Source organism: Rattus norvegicus, chromosome 16 (genome assembly GCF_021556685.1).
Source record: "Rattus norvegicus strain SHRSP/BbbUtx chromosome 16, alternate assembly SHRSP_T2T, whole genome shotgun sequence".
Classification (NCBI taxonomy): Eukaryota; Metazoa; Chordata; class Mammalia; order Rodentia; family Muridae; genus Rattus; species Rattus norvegicus.
In genome coordinates this window covers 74,823,612-74,841,669 of record NC_141549.1, presented here as the reverse complement: position 1 = coordinate 74,841,669, position 18,058 = coordinate 74,823,612, and the positions used below count along the sequence as shown (strand labels likewise).

The following is an 18,058-nucleotide window of genomic DNA, read 5'->3' as shown; positions in this document are numbered from 1 at the left end:
TTCCTCCCTCCCCTTCTCCTTTGAGAAGGGGGAGTCCACCTCTAAGTATCACCTTCCCCCACTGCTCCCCCACCTCTCTACTACCCCCCCACACACACACATTGGGTCACTGCAGGACTAGATACATCCTCTCCCACTGAGGCCAGCTGAGACAGCCGTAGTGTCTTCTAAATACAGGATCATGTCTTCTGCAAGAGGGGGTCATTTTTCTTCTGTGTCTTTCACCAAATTGATCACTGCTAAGACTTGAAGCACTATGTAAATCATGAGATATGAGAATGACAACAATGTCTCATTCTTGACTTTTAGAGAAAATACTGTTTGTCTCCATTTAATACAATGTTAGCACATATATATTATATATATTATATATATATATCAAGGTTTTTTTCAGCATCAATTGAAATAGCTATGTGGTGTTTGACCTTAAGTTTATTTATAAGCTAAATTACACTTGCTGATCTTCATCAGCACTAATCAACCTTACTTTTTTGGGACAAAGTCCACTTACATAAGGTATAATCTAATGTGTTCCTGAACTCAGTTTGCAAGCACCTTGTTGAGAATTTTTGCAACTATTTTCATCAAATTGATCTATAGTTTTCTCTTTCTTTCTTTCTTTCTTTCTTTCTTTCTTTCTTTCTTTCTTTCTTTCTCTTTCTTTCTTCCTCTTTCTTTCTTCCTCTTTCTTTCTTTCTTCCTTTCTTTCTCTCTTTTCCCAGGTCTTTACCTAGTTCAGGCATCAGAATAACGCTGACTTCGTAGAACGGATCTGACAGTATTCCTTCGGTTTCTAGTTTGAGGAACAGGGTAGGAGGAACTGGTTCTCAGATCTCCTGGAGAGGTGAGATAGGACTTCGCAGTGGCTCCGATTGGTCCAGGCCTTTGAGTGGAAATCCCAACTTGTTGCTTGGAATTAGTCTGTTCACTTCTGTCTTCTGGGCTGTGTTTTGGTGAATGATGCACTTTTAGAAATTCTTTTATTTATCCAGCCTTTTGGAGCATGGTTTTCATGAGACTGTCTAATGACGCTCTGCATTCCAGTGGAGTCCGTTGTAGTGATACCCTTTGACCTCTAAGTTTGTTATTTGTGTCTTCTCCCTCCCTCTCCCACAACCCCTCTCTTCTGTCAGCTTGGCTAACTGCGAAACTGGTACTTTCTAGAGTCTCTGGCCAAAGGTTTCATTATTAGTGTTGACGTTTTACTTGCTGCGACTGCTATTAACACCTCATGGCACAGATTATATAGGAGTAAGTTAGTGGCTCCATCCCAGGCCCTGAAACACCATTTGTACAGAAAGGAAAAACGGACCAGTGGCCCTTCTGAGCCCTCTGCCAGAACCGTGAGTGAATTCACATCTTTTGGCGGATAGAGGTCATTCTCAAAGTGTCCAGTAGATGGCGGCATTGCTGTTTGCAGAAGAAATTCCCAACTTTATTTTGTTCTGCAGAAGGTCATTGTCAGGAGACCAACCAGGTCTTTTCTATCAGGTTCCAGTCATGTAGGCCAGAACTATGTAGGAGAAGCATGGGCCATAGGGGGTCTGACATAGACGCATGATAACTCTAGGCAAAGCAACCTCAGGCTCATGACTTCACCTCTCTAAAACCCTCACCCACAGGGTCCAAAAACTGAGGACTCCACAAATTCTGAAGATCCCCATTCTGCTAATGTAACAGACCTATGATCCCAGCATTAGGAAAGCAAGGACAGAAGGATCCAGGACTTAAGACCAGCCTTGGATACACACCAAGTTCAAAACCACCTTGAGCTACTTAAGACCTGTAAACACGTATGTGTGTGTGTATGTGTGTGTATGTTGGCACGTGGGCACCACACTGCCCTACCTAAATCCCACGAGGGCCTACTGTGTGCCGATAGGCCTACATGGCAAGGCAAAAGGCTCTGTCTGTTGGGCCACAGGGTGCTCCCCTATCCAGTAGAGGTTCACCACATCAAAAATATATTTACTGTGTATTACCTTTCCAAAATCTGAAAAGATTCAGAACCCCAAAGCACATTTAGCCTCTGGTAAGAGCTGCTGGTTTGATGTAAACCAGCTGTTGGGCTGAGGGCGTAAACACCTGAAGGGCACACACAGAGAGGTCACACCTGAAGGACACACACAGAGAGGTCACACACGCACACTCCAGGGCCTCCAGGGCTCTTCTGTCCCTATCCATGCTAATTAGAGTCTGCAAAATTAGGTAAAAAGCCCAGAAGGACACAAAACTGTCCCCACTGACACATGCAGATCGTGACACCCACGTCTATAACATGTCTACAACAGCGGTTCTCCACCTTCCTAATGCTGCAGCCCTTTAAATACAGTTGTGGTGACCCCACAACCATAGAATTATTCCACTGCTACTTCATAACTGTCATTTTGGTACTGTTAGGAATTGTAATGTAAATATCTGATACACAGGATATCTGATATGTGACCCCTGTGGAAGGGTCGTTGATCCTGAAGGGGTCTCAGCCCACAGGTCAAAAACTGCTGATCAGAGGAACCACCTTGCATTCAGTTAATGACTGCAATGAGCCCATCCCACATTTATGGGTAAACTAAGGAGCTTTATGTTGCTTAGGTGTGAGGGACAGGGTAACATACCAGGTAAGGCAAAAGAAGGATCCAGAAGCAGCTGTAAAGACCCTCACTGACAGTAAATAGGAAGGCCTGGCCCTCACACAGCCGGCTCTGGGCCTCTCTTCCAGAAGGCCCCAGTTGTTGATTGTTACTCTGTCTGCTTCACTAATCTAAAACACTTGCTCAGGAGGGATGTTGAATGAGGCAGGGAGCCACCATAATGGGAATGCAACCTTCATTTAGGGCATTTCTTGACCCTCTGAAATAAATAACAAGAAGGCCCGGGGCTCTGAGACCTATCTGATGTCACTTCAGTAGATGGCTGTGGTGGTTTGAATATGCTTGGCCCAGAGAGTGGCACTATTTGGAGGTGTGACTTTCTTGGAGTACGTGTGGCCTTGTTGGAGGAACTTCGAAGTGTGTCACTGTGGGCGTTTAAGACCCTCACACAGAGAGGTCATACCTGAAGGGCACACACAGGTCACACCTGAAGGAAAGCCAGTCTTCTCCTAGCTAGCTGCCTTCAGAACAAGATGTAGAACTCTCAGCTCCTCCAGCCCCACGTCTGCATGGACCCTGCCATGCTCCCACCTTGATGATAATGGACTGAACCTCTGAACCTGTAAGCCAGCCCCCAAATTGTGATACACACCGCCTGTCCTTATAAGAGTTGCCTTGGTCATGGTGTCTCTTCACAGCAGTAAAACCCTAAGGCAATGGCCCCCCCACCTCAGCTCCCCACCCCCAGCTGCCACCCCACACACACCACAGTCATAAACAAGGTCTTGGGACTCTTCAGATGTCCCAGATCCTGCTGGTTGCCACTTTGTCATTGCAACAAGCTATTCCCAGAACTGCCATTGCCTCTGGCTTCCTTCTGGCCTCCTTAGTCCCTGTCAGTCCCTCTGTATTGCCCAGGGCTGCATATGTCTTCCCTCCCCTGGCTTTTCTGTTAGCGTTGAGTCATCCCTGGTGACCCTGTGGACACAGTGACAAACTCCGTTGGAACAATCACATCAGCTTCTCCACCCCTAACCCCCCACCCCCCACCCCCACCATAGGATCACTGAGGCCCCACCCTCCACAGGGCTGCTACAAGGTTCTCAACAGATGCTGGTGGACTGGATTTGGTGGTAGAGACTGGCTTAAATTTACTTAGAACAGAATTCGGAATTCCCGAGAGGCCTGTTAAGACTCTACCCATTAGGAAATGACCCAAGGCCACCACTGCTGCAGGAAGCCATTTAAACCTCCTCACAGTCACGTTCTCGACCATGTGATCTGTCATGTTACCCTGGGGCAGGGGCTGTACTTATGGGAAACACACTTGAAGTCTCAGCCGTGTGGCCATCCAGTGTCACAGTGAAGTTCTAGTGGGGGCTTCATTAGGTGCAGCAGAGGGGCTGAGCAGCTGAGCGCTCAAGTTCCCTTTTCCTTTTTTTCTATTCATTCATTCACTCATTCATTCATTTTTTCCCGGTGCTGGGGATAGAACTTCAGGCCTTGCGTGTGTGTGAGCTGAATTAGGTACTCCATCACTGAGCTCTAACACTGGCCCTGAGGCTCCTTGTTCTGCTACCTTGTGTCTTTGAGTACACAGAGCTATGAGTCTATGGGATACACTGTGACACCTACATAAACTTGTTCATTTCGAGAACAGGACCTGCACAGAGACTTGCTGTGCGAGTACCGACCTAATGATCCCGGCATGTGATCCGCCGGTCGGAAGACGGTCAGAGAGAACATGTCTATTGACTTTTGGACTGGACATGTAGCTCAGAGGATAAAGGAACCGGAGTTTGATCCTTAGCTCTGAGTGTGTTGGGACACATGCCGCCTGTAATCCCAGTCTGTAAGGGAAGCGGGGAGGGAAGGTATTCATCTTGAAAATTCAGATCCTCCGAGCCCCACTGTGTTACCCAATGGCTGGGGTTTCAAGGTCAAAAGGAGCTCGGCAAAGAGTTGAAGTGTTCGGTGAGAACTCTGTAGCCTCAGTTGACTGACTGCTTGATCAGACGTGGGCGACAAGCCCCAGTGAGCCCTGCAAACTTGATAAGGCTCTGAGCAGGTACTATAGGGAAATTTCTGCTGCCTCATCAATTTCTCCCCTGACCATTATCAGAAACTCGCACGCTTGTACAAAGCCAAATTTCTTTTTCTAAAAAAGATTTATTTATTTATTTTATGCGAGTACCCTGTAGCTGTCTTCAGACACACCAGAAGAGGGCACCAGATCTCATTACAGATGGTTGCAAGCCACCATGTGGTTGCTGGGATTTGAACTCAAGACCTCTGGAAGAGCAGTCAGTGCTCTTAACCGCTGAGCCACTTCTCCAGCCCCAAAGTCACATTTCTATTTCAAATATCCATCTATATCTACACACCTGTCTGTCTGTCTGTCTATGGGACCTTGGTATCTATAGGTTCCATATATAAGGATCCAAACAAATACCAATAGTAAGACCATTTTCCATCTCTATGGATCACGCACAGTCTTTGTGCGTTGTAATTTCCTGAACAATGCATTCTAACAATTAGACTCTGCATTCGCTCTGTATGAGGGATCCTAAGCACATGATTTGAAGCACACAGGAGGATAAGCATAGGCTAAATGCGAACCTGATATAAGCATCTGCAGTCTGGGCGTCTCTGGGGGAATTCCTAGAAACAATACCACAGATGCTGGGGATGGCTGCAAACTCGGTCATGTAAACCAACAGCACAGAAAGCAGTCTTTCCTTTCCCTGTCACGGACACTCAATCCACTAGCGAGCCCTGTCAACTCCTTTTCTCAGATGAAGGCTCATCATCACCTCTGCTGACAAAATTCAAAGGAAGCAGACCGTGCCTGGTATTTCATCAGTGCCAAAGCAAGATGCTCCCAATGGGCCAATTTCTGTTCTTGCTCCCCGTCATCCAGCCGCCAGAACAACGCACGTTCTGTAGTCCAAACTCCAACAACTTCCCAGTGTTAGTGTAGGATCCTTCAAATGCCCCATGGTGGTTAGACCTGCCTATGCCCTCTAGGCTCGTCTGTTAGGTCCCTTTCTGACGCTCAACCATGCCCAGTACCTTGCTACTTCTGTGTCTTCAAATATAATCCTTGCTTTGCCTCTCAAATGTTCCCCTCACAGGGACCTTGACTGATGGTACAGATTGGTCATGTATACCACGTCTCTGGGAACTCAAGCCAAAAGCACACTAAAAATTGTTACATAAAATATGTCCTCTGTTCCTACCATGACAAATTCTTCCTAATGACAAAACTGAAGAGTCTGTGCTAAACACATGTGAGTAAAATAGGACAACTGAATTCAATTACCACTGTGCCCGTCTGAGTGGTCTGGGTTCTTGTTACTGAAACGTGAACAAGTAATCAAACAGAAACATGCATTATTTATAACAAAGTATACATTGATTGCACAGAGATACTTTGAGTTAAAGAAAATCACTACTACAGTCACCATCAAGTAACTTATGTTCTATTAAGGTGAGCTATAAAGGTTTTTAAATGTCACTGTCTCAATGTGTACAGAACTTAAGCACATTATCACTTAAAATATGACAGCCATAAATTAGAAGTTAAGATTTTTTTAACGTATGCTTTCAAGAAAAGTTACTTTTACTCAAGTACTCAAAATTATTTATAATTACATAAATTCATATTCAAATGTGTGGTGTGAATTTTTATAATTACTTGAAAAACCATTTGAGGATTCAGCTAAATTACATTAGAAGAAACTGCTTGAGAATTCAACTAAATTACATAAAACAGTTTTTTTTTTTTACTTGTGTTTTTGTTTGTTTGCCCGTTTGTTTTTCCTAACGACTGAGCCTGGGCCTCATTTATGCTAAATATATACTACTTTAAGCTATAACCCTTAAATGTTTTCAGCTTTAGCGTCGGTTCCCATCTGGCCGTTGGGGGGTTGTTTCGTTGGTTTTGGTTTGACTTTAGTTTTGGTTTTAGGTTTTGGAGACAGGGTTTCTCTGTGCAGTCCTGGAACTTACTCTGTAGACCAGGCTAGCCTCAAACTCAGACGTTCACCTGCCTCTGCCTCCCCAGGGATGGGACCAAAAGTCTGCATAGACCACCTCTGCCCATCCAGATGGCTATTAAGATAAGGGACTGGCCAGTTTCAAGCCTTGGAGAGGTAAATTGTTTAAGGTTAACACCACCAAACGTTCCTCATTCTATGTGCGTGGTTGCAGATACTGCTTTAACCCCCGAGCATCTGCAGAGAGCAAACACAGGGGATGTCCAGACTTCCGGACTCTATTCTTCGTTCAGCCCACCGCACAGATGTTATCTGAGCAGAAGCCCTGGGTGCATTAATCTGTTTGTCCTCTTACCCAAGCGCGTCAGCCATGTGACCCTGTGTTTGTCTCAACTTTGGCAGACCACAGCCCACAACAGTGACGCATGCAGATGAGGTGGTAGAGAAGCATCTGCTTGGAGTCTGAACAAGATGAGTAAACACGAGCCTCTGATTCCCACGGCCCAGGGTGTGGCCTCTATTGCCTTGGCCAAAGGTAACTCTCAGTAAGGTCATGCCTCTCCTCTCGCTTAGGACTTCTTTGCTGCAAGACCTTCCTAGCCTACTCTGAACACCCGAGAGTGTGCCCACCTCCCCCAATTGTCTGCATCCTGCCGCTTTCTGTGTTGTTCAAAGCAGCCAACTCATCCTGGAATTACACTGTATCTCATTTAGGGTTTGTTTTAAAGCAGGGTTTCAAACTAGGGCTCTGGCTCCCGGCTCGAGTGTCCGGACCGCAGGCAGGAGGTACGGTAGACATGACATTGTGTATTATGCACCGCTCCCATACCCACCACGGGTTTTTTGCCCTATTCATAGGGGCCTTTTGGCAATGATCAGATACTTGCGAGCATAAAATGTCAGGGCTGCAACTGACCCGTGCCTTTGCGCTTGCTCACTGCTTACTCCCTTGAGAAGTCCTGAGAGCTCCTGCACAGCGCTGACGCAGAGGTGCCTCGTTAGTCACTGGGAACCAGCAGACCAGCTGGAACTGAAACCAGACTCGTCAAGCAAAGCCGGGGCTCTCCCCTGGGCACTGGGATGCAGAGGCCCACAGGACCTAGCTTTCCAGCCCGCTGGGCGAGTGAGCATTTCTTCCTCAAGAGGGCGCCAACCGCCCGCATCTGAGCTGTCGGCAATTGGATTCTGAGGACCTGAATGACCCTCCGGTCCAAGAGCAGGGTTTCAAAAACACCGGAGACATTTCAGCCACACCAAGATTGGGATGCCAGTTCCATAGACCCCCCATAAGTTCCGTGTTTCTGGAAAGTCGGGAACTCTTTGCTTAACATCTTTCGGGAAGTTGAGACCTTTTCAGCCTCTGCGCGGTGGGCGTTTTGGACTAGAAAGATGAGGAGGGGGATGCTTTTCGGAGCACAGCAGCCTCGCCCTAAGGATGTGCCAGGACTCGTCCCTCCTCCCTTTGAACGTTAGGATGGGTGGAGAACCATCATCCAGTGATGTAAGGGAGAGATTCCTGTGGCCCCCACAACCCCAGAACCCGAGCTGGAAATGAGCACACCCCAGACCCAAGACAGAATTCGGGAATGTTCTGCACAGGCTATCACGGTTTCTATCCTGTAAACTTTCCTTCCAGGGATAGTTTTTACTTGTTTTATCATTTCCAAATGGTAATCGTTTGTGAATTACGTGGTCTTTAACCTCCTGCCTATAAACTCTAAGCCAGTTCAGGGGATCCACCTCCCCACCTCCACTCCCACCGCCCACAGTCTGCCTAGTTCCTATTTCTCAGGAGTCATTTATCTCCCTTTTATTGTTGTTTTCTTCTTTGGCTTCCCCCTCAGCCAGACAGGCTTAATAACTGACAGTCATCACGTAGAGCATAGTGGTGGCAGCCACCCCTCACCCCTGCCCCCACCCCCACCCCGTTTCCCCCACCTCTCTAACCCCTCTCACCCCCCTCCACCCCCCAACTCCCGCAAGGGGACGCAGTCGTTTCCCAGAGTCAGAATGCTCTGCAGTCCCGGCTTCTATTGTTTTCTTAGCAGACTCTGGTTTTGTTTCTTGGCTATCCTTGAATGAAGAAACTCTTAAACCATCATGTGTCTGCTTAGCTTTGTGTCGGAAAGAGGGGTAAACAGGAAGTCTACACCCCCACCCCTCCCAAATAAAAGTGACCAGTCAATTAGGCCTTCTAGCATGACTTAGCCCCCACTGCCCAGGCACCTTGGGGGAAACTGGATTCCATTAATCAGGCCAAAGCAGAGCTACAGGGAGGCCTGCGGGCAGCCAGAAAGGAGAGTGGGTGCCAAAGATCTGCCAAGAGAGGAAGAACAATATGGCCCGCAAGCCTGCGTGAAAACCATCTCAGCCAAGTTGCAAAGAACACATGACAATCTTTGACATTGTCCTAGAGTAGCCTGAGAGGCCTCACTGGGAGCCGAGAGCTCTGTTGCCTGGCATTCCAGCCCTACACTTGGCTGCCTCTGTTGTATTCAGGACTGCCACATTCGGAGAGATTCGCAGTGTGGGTCTGAGACTCCTACTAGGTCACCATAACAGCTTCTGAGAAACTTTCTATCCTTAGTCGCCAGCCAGAGCTGGCTCAGCGTGGTTTCTCTCGCAAAGCCATTCAAAGGATGGGTTAAAACCCCGGTACATCCTGGAGTCAGCATCATAGAAAACTAAGGGCCCAGGAGATTGGGGTGCAGCTACACGATCGAGCATGGTTTAGCGTGCTGTGGTCCTGGGTTCCATCCTCAGTACAAAAATGTAAGAAGGGGGGTTGGGGATTTAGCTCAGTGGTAGAGCGCTTGCCTAGCAAGGGCAAGGCCCTGGGTTCAGTCCCCAGCTCTGAAAAAAGAAAAGAAAAGAAAAGAAAAATTTTAAAAATGTAAGAAGGGAGGGAGGGAATAAATAAGGAAACGGGAGGAACCTTATGACGACTTTTGACATCTTAGGGAGAAGACAGATGAGAGAAAGGGCGTGTCCCCAAGAAAGGGGTCCAGCTGAGTCTCGCAAGAAGACTCAGATTGGGTAAGAGCTTTCAACAACAAAGGATGCAGGAGGATAGTGAAATAGTTCTCAAGTCTGAAGGACAAAAGGACACTTTCAGGACAGTTCCTAAGCACACCTGGGAAAGCAATACATGCAGTATTATGGTTCGAAGTGACTCTGTTCCTGATTAGACTGACACGCAAACCTATGCGAAGAGAAGACTAGGTAATGTTCCCAGACAAAGTTCTCAACTGTGCCCAATGGTAGCATTTTCATGGGTACCTGGGAGAGGGCTCTGGAGTGGGAGGCTGGGAAGCTACAATGTATCAGCTCAGCAGTGGCCTGACTTAAATGCTCTCTCTGCAGAGACGCTGCAGAAGCCAGGCTTTTCAACAGGTGGCGCTTTTGCTGCCACAGCGAAGAGGCAGGCATTGACAAGGCAACCGGTCTAAGACTTCTATTTAAGCCAAGACACACACTCTAGAAGCACTGTTGCTGTCTGTATCTGGGTTCCCATAAGAACACAACTTGCTCAGGAAGGAGCCCTTGCTCTTCTCCGATTGCAAAAGAGCTCTGGAATGGACACAGGCATCTTTAATTCAGCCTCCGAGTAGTTTCTTCATTTTGACTAAGCCATCCTAGGGGTTTGAAATCAAACACAAGGTTTAGACAATGAGAGAACACGTACATAATGGGAATAGACACGTTGTGCTAAGGTAGGAGAATGCCCAAGGCAAACTCCCCTATTCCGGATAAACTAAGTCTTCCCAGTGGACCCAGCCCATTGACCTGGGTGGTAAGTAGACCCATCATTGAGAAGGTTTGCCATCTATCTAGGCTGCAACTGTGATAGTGTACCATGTTAAAGCCAGCAAAGTGGGGCTGTCTCTTCTGTGTAGCTACACTGTTGTAGCCTAATTCACAAGATTCTAAACAGGCAAAGCTAAAATCACAACAGGGCATGAAATCATCCCAGCCACCATGAGCTCAAGGCCGAACATTTGTATAAAGTTATGGCACTTGGTTTGATGGTATCTCATAGTGCTATGTGACTTCTGTGTGTGTTTGTTTTGCTCGTTTGTTTGTATGTTTGGTGCTGGGGACTGAACCCACAGCCTTATTTGTTCTAAGCACAGGTTCTAACCCTGAGCTGGGCACCTTTCTTTCTTCTGCCTTTTCTTTCTTTCTTTCTTTTTTTCCGGAGCTGGGGACCGAACTCAGGGCCTTGTGCTTGCTCTACCACTGAGCTAAATCCCCAACCCTCTTCTGCCTTTTCATCTTCTACCACCCATCACACCACAAACTCTTATTGAGTAGGAACTGTAATACACACACACACACACACACACACACACACTATCTTGTCATTGAATTTTGCAGTAAGGATGACTGCATAGAAGTGACTGTAACTGTACTTTGCAATAGGAATTCGTGTGGGGAGCAATCTGGGTAGGCTAGAGTTTTGGGGGGATAGAGGTTTCCATGGAGATATAAGAGGCAATCAGTCTACGAGAATCCTATAGTTCTTTTTAGTTCTTCTATTCCTCTTGAAAGTAATGGTTACAGATACCGTCTTAGACATTACAAAAGTATACACATTCCTGGTAGAAAATATACAAAATAAAGAATATTATAAGCAGAGTATGGTGGGAGGGACCTGTAAGGCCAGCACGCGTGAGACAGGCAGAAGTGGCATGAATTTGAAGACAGCGTGGGCTATGATGCAACAAGACCCTGTCTTAAAACATCTAGAAAGGAAGAAAGAAAAATACAAAGAAGAAAAGCAACTGTCAGGCAGTTTGATTCCCAGAAGCACACAAAATACAGGTCGTAAGCTATATGCTAAGTACTTCCGAGTCATAGAGCAGTAAGAGAAGGGATCAGAAAGGACTTGTGGATTTAAGATGGCCTCTCTAAGGGGGTGACATCAGAGCTGAGACCTAAAGAATAAACAGAGCTAGATGGGTGAAGAGAAAGAATATAATATGAAGGTATGTGTTAAAGGGTCTGTCTGCCTGTCTGTCTGTCTCAATGCTAGGGGTGGAACCCAGCTCCTCATTCATGCTAACCAAGTACTGGGTCACTGGGACACACCCTCAGCCTGCAGGATATTTTTCTGAAAAGGAAACTCATGATTCTTATACAGATGTAACAGGTCCATCTGCCAGAGGTGTATTTACTGCATAGATTTATGAGAAAAGCAGCCCAATATGATGGTTGAGTTGGAGGAGAATTGAAAGCACCATGCCTCTTGAGGTCCGTCATGAAGTGAATATATAAACTTGGATGCCAAGTAGGTATTAGAAGGCTGGATGTTCCTCACTGGACAGAATAGGAGCATGGAAAACACCCATTTGTACTGCTCTTGGGTACCAGAAACTCACAGGGTTGAAAATCAGCTCAGGAGATAAGTGATGGGGAGGGCGGGGCAGGTCTGGCACATCAAAATAGCCTCACTTCTCATCTTCTGTTTCAAGGCTTGTCCTACTTTCTCCTGACATGTCTTTGGGAAGAAAAATCTTAGTAGAACTCAAAGAGTATGAGTGTGTTGACGCGTCACGAGCCAGGAAAAGAATAGCTTGAGCTGGGCGTTTATTCACATTTCTGGCTGGCCTTAAAAAGTATTTTAATTTATTATTATTATTATTATTATTATTATTATTATTATTATTATTATTGCTAGTGGACTGGATGCAGAGGACAACTCCATAGAGTTTGTTTTCTCCTCTCACCTTTAGGTAGTTCCTGAGCTCCAGCTATGATCATCAAGCTGGATTTGGGTGGCAAGCACCTTTTCCTGCTAAGCCATCTTGCTGGTCCAAGACTCTTTTTCTTCCTTCTTTCCTCTAACATCCTCCCTGGCTTCTTTATTTTTTGGTCTTTTTTGTTTTTTGTTCCCCCAAAACCTCTCAAGTGCACTTTAAGGTCCACAGCAGAACTAAGAAGCACAGGGATTTCCCACATGTTCCGTGGTCCCAGGCTGCTCTTATCTCCACTTGGGTGGTACGTTGGTTACAACCAATGAGCCCAGATTCACATCCTGATTACCGACGGTCTGGGCCTACATGAGCATTCATTCTTGAGCTTCTAGTCCTGTGGGGTTTGACAAATATATAACAGCACACATCTACCAACTAGTGCCATACAGAACATCCCTCTGCCTTAAAACATTTTCTGTTCTCAGTGTATTCTCAGTGTATTTTCTCACTGGAAAGTGTAGAAGGAGTATTTCCCCTGCATGATCAAGCATCTTTTGAAGCATGATGTCCAATCTTTGCACTGTTTCTTTTTTTTTAAGATTTATTTATTCATTTATTATATATAAGTACACTGTAGCTGTCTTCAGATACACCAGAAGAGGGCGTCGGAGCTCTTTACAGATGGTTGTGAGCCACCATGTGGTTGCTGGGAATTGAACTCAGGACCTCTGGAAGAGCAGTCAGTGCTCTTAACCGCTGAGCCATCTCTCCAGCCCTGCACTGTTTCTTTGCAGTGAACCCATGCCATTGTGTATTAACCCAGCCCCCCATTCTTGCCTATTTAAGCTGTTCCCAGTTGAGATTCTTGTGTATCAAGTCGTGTGTGTGTGTGTGTGTGTGTGTGTGTGTGTGTGTGTGTGTGTTTAGGACACATTTCTAAAAGTGGGATGTGCAGATCAAATATTATCCTAAGAATGTTAATTTTTTTTCTCAAGCTAAACAGAGGAAAAATTCAAGGTACTAACAGATAGGTCTCCGAGATGAGCCAGCTGGTCATGTGACCAATAGGAGTGAGAGGTGTAAGGCAAGAGCTGGGAGAGACACCCTTACCCCTGCCACTGTCCCTCACCACCAAAGACAGGCAGGAGAGCTGACCCTGTCCTCACGGGCTGTAGCACTTGGTAGAGTGGACCCTGCACCTCGACTGGGAAGTATAAGAGCGGAGGCCCTGCTGACATGGTCACGGGTGAGGGAGCATCCAGGGCACGAGGGCAGGAGAATTGACTCTGCCCTCAGCTGCCTGTAGCATTGGGGGAACTGGCTGGGGCAGAGTTGGAGAGCTCACCCTGGTGGTGTGGGTGCAGCAGAACCAGCAGGCTGAACAGCTATCACCTAAGCCCAGATCCAGGGCATTGAGTTGGCCACCCCAACATCTGCCCCATCTGTGAACTGCTGGAGTGTGTAACGAGGCTTGTGCCATAGGTCTGAAGATGCAGGATTTCCGCGACACAGGGCAACAACAGGATATCCAAGAGGAGTCCTAGTGAGGTCTGGGTATTGATAGAGTAGCAGAAGCCAGAGGCCTCAGTGAAACCAGATCAATGAGTCATGGAATAAACATTTGCAAGTAAAGGAGTATGGACGAAAGGGAACATTGTGGGGCACACTGTGATACACCACAACGAGATGCTTTTTCTTTGGGGGGAGGTGGTAAGGGCTGAGGGTGGTCTGCAGGGACGGAAAGACGAATGGGACTGTGCTGCATGATATTAAAGTCATGAAGACTCAATAAAAAGGGAAAACAGAAAACAAAATGGAGCTGGGGAGAATATTGACTTCTGCTGTCACCTGGTGGAAAATGACTCAAGGGTACTGAGATTTTGTGCACGCGCGCGCACGTGTGTGTGTGTGTGTGTGTGTGTGTGTGTGTGTGTGTGAGAGAGAGAGAGAGAGAGAGAGAGAGAGAAGCTAACTGGCAAAGACCCAGGCATCCACCTAGCTCTGCCTCCTCCACACAGGATCACAATGACATTTTGGCCTTTTTTATATGGGATCCAACTGACTCTTACCCATGCACGGCTAATGCAGAACCAACTGAGCTGTCTCCTGCGTTTCCATTCCCTTTAGAGACAGTGCATCAAACTAATTGGAGGAAGAATACACCTTTGTATGGGGGCCTCATCCTGTGAGCTATCTCTAAAGCACAAGGATGAAGAGGTGAGTCACATGGGTCCACTTGGACTCCATGGCAGAGAAAGGGACAGTTCCAGCCGGGACAGGGCTGCCTCCTGCATTCAGAATGCACTCGGAAGACTTGGCAAATGGGAAGCAGGAGAGAAAGATGGGCAGCGTGTCTGGAAACCTGGTCAGTTAACAAAGCCCGATTCTGTCACGAGGTCAGAAAAGATAAGAAGGAGGGTGAGACATTGTGTTTCCCCAGAAGAAAGTCACGGTGACCTAGTGGAGAACTCTGTTGACAGAATCATAGGGGTGGAAGTCAGTGATGTAAGAATTGGGAGAGGGGAGCACTGAGTGTCTGCCCAATACCAAGGATTTGAGCCGTGAACGGAATAGGCAATTCTCAAGACGCTACAGAGGAGATCGGAGGACACCGCTCGCAGTCTAACCCAGCAGCTCCTGTCTGCCTCTCCACATCCCTGAGCACATTCCCTCAGCTTGTTACTTTAATCGCGAATCATTTTCTTTTTAAGCTTCAGAGGCTATCATTAGCATCACAGACTGTCTTAGGGGTTTTACTCCTATGAAGAGACACCATGACCAAGGCAGATCTTATAAAGGAAGGCTGGCTTACAAGTCAGTTCATTATCATCAAGGTGGGAGCATGGCAGCATCCAGGCAGGCATCATGCAGGAGGGGCTGAGAGTCCTACCTCTTCATCTGAAGGCTGCTAGAAGACTGGCTTCCAGGAAACTAGGGTGAGGGTCTTAAAGCCCACACCCACTCCGACAAGGCCACGCCCACTCCGACAAGGCCACGCCCACTCCGACAAGGCCACGCCCACTCCGACAAGGCCACGCCCACTCCGACAAGGCCACACTCACTCCGACAGGGCCACACCCACTCCGACAAAGGCCACACCCACTCCGACAAGGCCACACCTCCTAGCAGTGCCTCTGCCTAGGTTAAGCATATACAAACCATCATACCCACCATGAACCAAACACAGAGCCTGGCACATGGCAAGTACTGGCTCATATTCTTACTGTTATTTGATGAGTTGATGGTTCTTAGAAACAGAATATACAAACAGGAACGGACGCAGTGAAGTGAGAAGAAGGAAGGCGAAGGGGTCTGTGGTCTGTGGGGACCTAAGAAGCACAATGAGCCATTTCATCTTTCCTGGATTGAATTCTAGGTCCAGGCTTTCTGCTTTTGCCAGCGATGCACTACCGCGGCCTGAATCTCATCTGCTTCCCACGGCTTCTGTTGTGCTCACTCATTCATGGCTTTGGATCAGTCTGAGTTTTAGTTCTATCCTTCAACCCCAACACAGGAAGAAAAGAAAAACACACCCAGGAGAAATTCCCAGGGGTTCGAGGCTGGGAAAGTGCAAAGGGACAGAAGTAAATAACCAATGGAGAAGTCAGCAAGAATGGGGGTTGGGGAGAAGCCTGGCAGAGGGCAGGGTGTGGTGTGGCGGGCGGAGGGCGGAGGGCAGAGGGCGGAGGAGCCAGACCCTGCAGGAGTGGACTGTGAATGAAACCCAAGCCACCCATCAGCAGAGGATCTGGGAAATTCCAGTCACGTGGTAAAAACCAGGAAGCATGTAGGTGGAGGAGCGTGGGTAGGTTCTGTGGTGTCCATCATACCTCTTCACACACACACACACACACACACACACACACACACACACACACACAGCTGATGGGGAAACTGCAATTTGCTTAGATTATACATTGTCACTTCATTCATCCAGTGGTCGGAGAGCAAAATGACTGTCAAATATATCTTAAAGAATTAATTTATTTCTCAAGATTTTTAAGTTTTTTTTTCATTTTTCTTTTTTCTTTTTCTTTTTTTTTTTTTTTTTTTTTTCGGAGCTGGGGACCTAACCCAGGGGCTTGCACTTGCCAGGCAAGCGCTCTACCACTGAGCTAAATCCCCAACCCTAAGATTTTTAAGTTTTATGTATGTGTGTATACCCATTCGTGTGCATGCTATACGTGTACAGGTGCCCGTGGAGACCAGAAGATGGCACATGACATCCTAGAATGGGAATTACAAATGGTTGTGATCTATTTGACACGGGAGTGGGGAACCGAACTCTGGTCCTCCGTAAGAGTGGGAAGTGCTCTTAACTCTTAAGCTGCCAACGTAGCCTCCTATTTATTTTTGAAATAGGAGTTCACTTATGTAGCCAGGATCGCCTCAAACTCAAGGTGGGACTGTGGAAGCCTCCTGGGCCACAGCCGTACCCAGCAGCTTCCGTAGTTCAGCAGATTCTTTGGATAGAATTTTATCTCTGGTGAGTAATGGCGCTCCACCTCCCAGCCTTCTTACTCTTGATTTTTACCCTAAGATTCTACACCTCACCCTTGCCAAATGTGAGGAAGAGGAGTGGGCAGGGAGAAGGTTTCCTGTGGCCCACACCAGAGGGGGCCTCAACTGTACATTCTGGAAAGTCGAGTCAATTTCCTGTGTCTATTTGGTGACTACTTGGCTAACGGAATTCTCAGATTAGGCAGATGCTGTTTCTTATGTGACCCAGCCTCTGTCGGCTTGGCTGGATCTCAACACATTCTCAAATAAGCTGATTTGGCACTGCTGTGGTTCATCTGTCACTGAACATCCCTCAGAGGGCTGCCTGCCCGAGGTGAGGTCCGAGGGCAGACTTGATTCCACAGCTCAGCTTTTCATCTGCGTGACCCCTGTCCTCTCACAGAACTGACTGGATTTCAGCAACAGCATCCCAGGCTTGGGAAGCCGGCCACTTACTCATCTAACTGGGCAGAACAATCCTCTAAGGAAAAAGTCTAGCATAAGGGTTGCCCACAAAATAACACTCGACCCCCGGACCTTCCTTGGCCCTCTGACGTGCCAGCTGAGGTTGTTAGAAGTGACCAGTTTTGGCATATGGTAGAGATGGCTGTTTGAGAGTTCTAATATTTCTAACTCTGCAAATCGAGCTCAAACAGCATGGAAACTGTTGCGTGTGGAAACTGCAGGAGTGGGTGGGGGATGGAGGGTGGGAAGCAGAGGGACAATGCCCAAGAAAGAAAGTTTCCAGCTCCCTGTTTTCAAAAGTACACACAGTGCCATATGTCCTGAGGTAACACTGTCTCTGTATGAAGGTGCCCTGTAGGTAGAAACAGCGGACTCCTTAGCAAACGGCCATTCTAGTCTCCAATTCCAAGCAAAAGACTGGCTAAGAAAGAACAAAAGACTAAGAATCCTGGCAGCCTAACCCGGAGGGAAGCTTCCCTCCTCTGTATTTAGAACCTTTTTGTTTCAGAGAGAAAATACCTTTCCATGTGGTCCCAAAGCAACACTGTTCCCATTAACAAATAGCATCTGGACATCAAGGAAACTTAAGACTTTGTTTTTAACAAGTTGGTACCAAAAAACATGTTCTAGCCAGGCGGCCTTGGAGGTCAGAAGTCTCCAATAGGGCACTGGTATATCAACAATCAGCAAAGCCCACCCGCCAAATGACAGGAGGAAGCATGTTGTCTCCTCTTTATTTAAAGCAAGAGGCTGAGGTCAGGTGTGACCGAATGCAGGGGAGTCTGCATTTTAAGTAAGTTTTCAGGGA

The 18,058-nt window shown here is 47.1% G+C and overlaps 1 protein-coding gene and 1 long non-coding RNA gene across 1 annotated transcript; both read right to left on the bottom strand.

Moving 5' to 3' along the window:
* The window catches only part of Erich1 (glutamate-rich 1), a gene marked incomplete at its 5' end in the record, with an annotated part of 52,793,804 nt that overhangs the window by 8,822,694 nt on the left and 43,953,052 nt on the right, over positions 1 to 18,058 (bottom strand).
* On the bottom strand, positions 10,074 to 15,194 carry LOC134482517 (uncharacterized). The gene is made up of 2 exons (XR_015640435.1): positions 15,098 to 15,194; positions 10,074 to 10,224 (listed from the first exon to the last, which is right to left on the bottom strand). It is a non-coding gene; the product is annotated as an uncharacterized LOC134482517 (long non-coding RNA).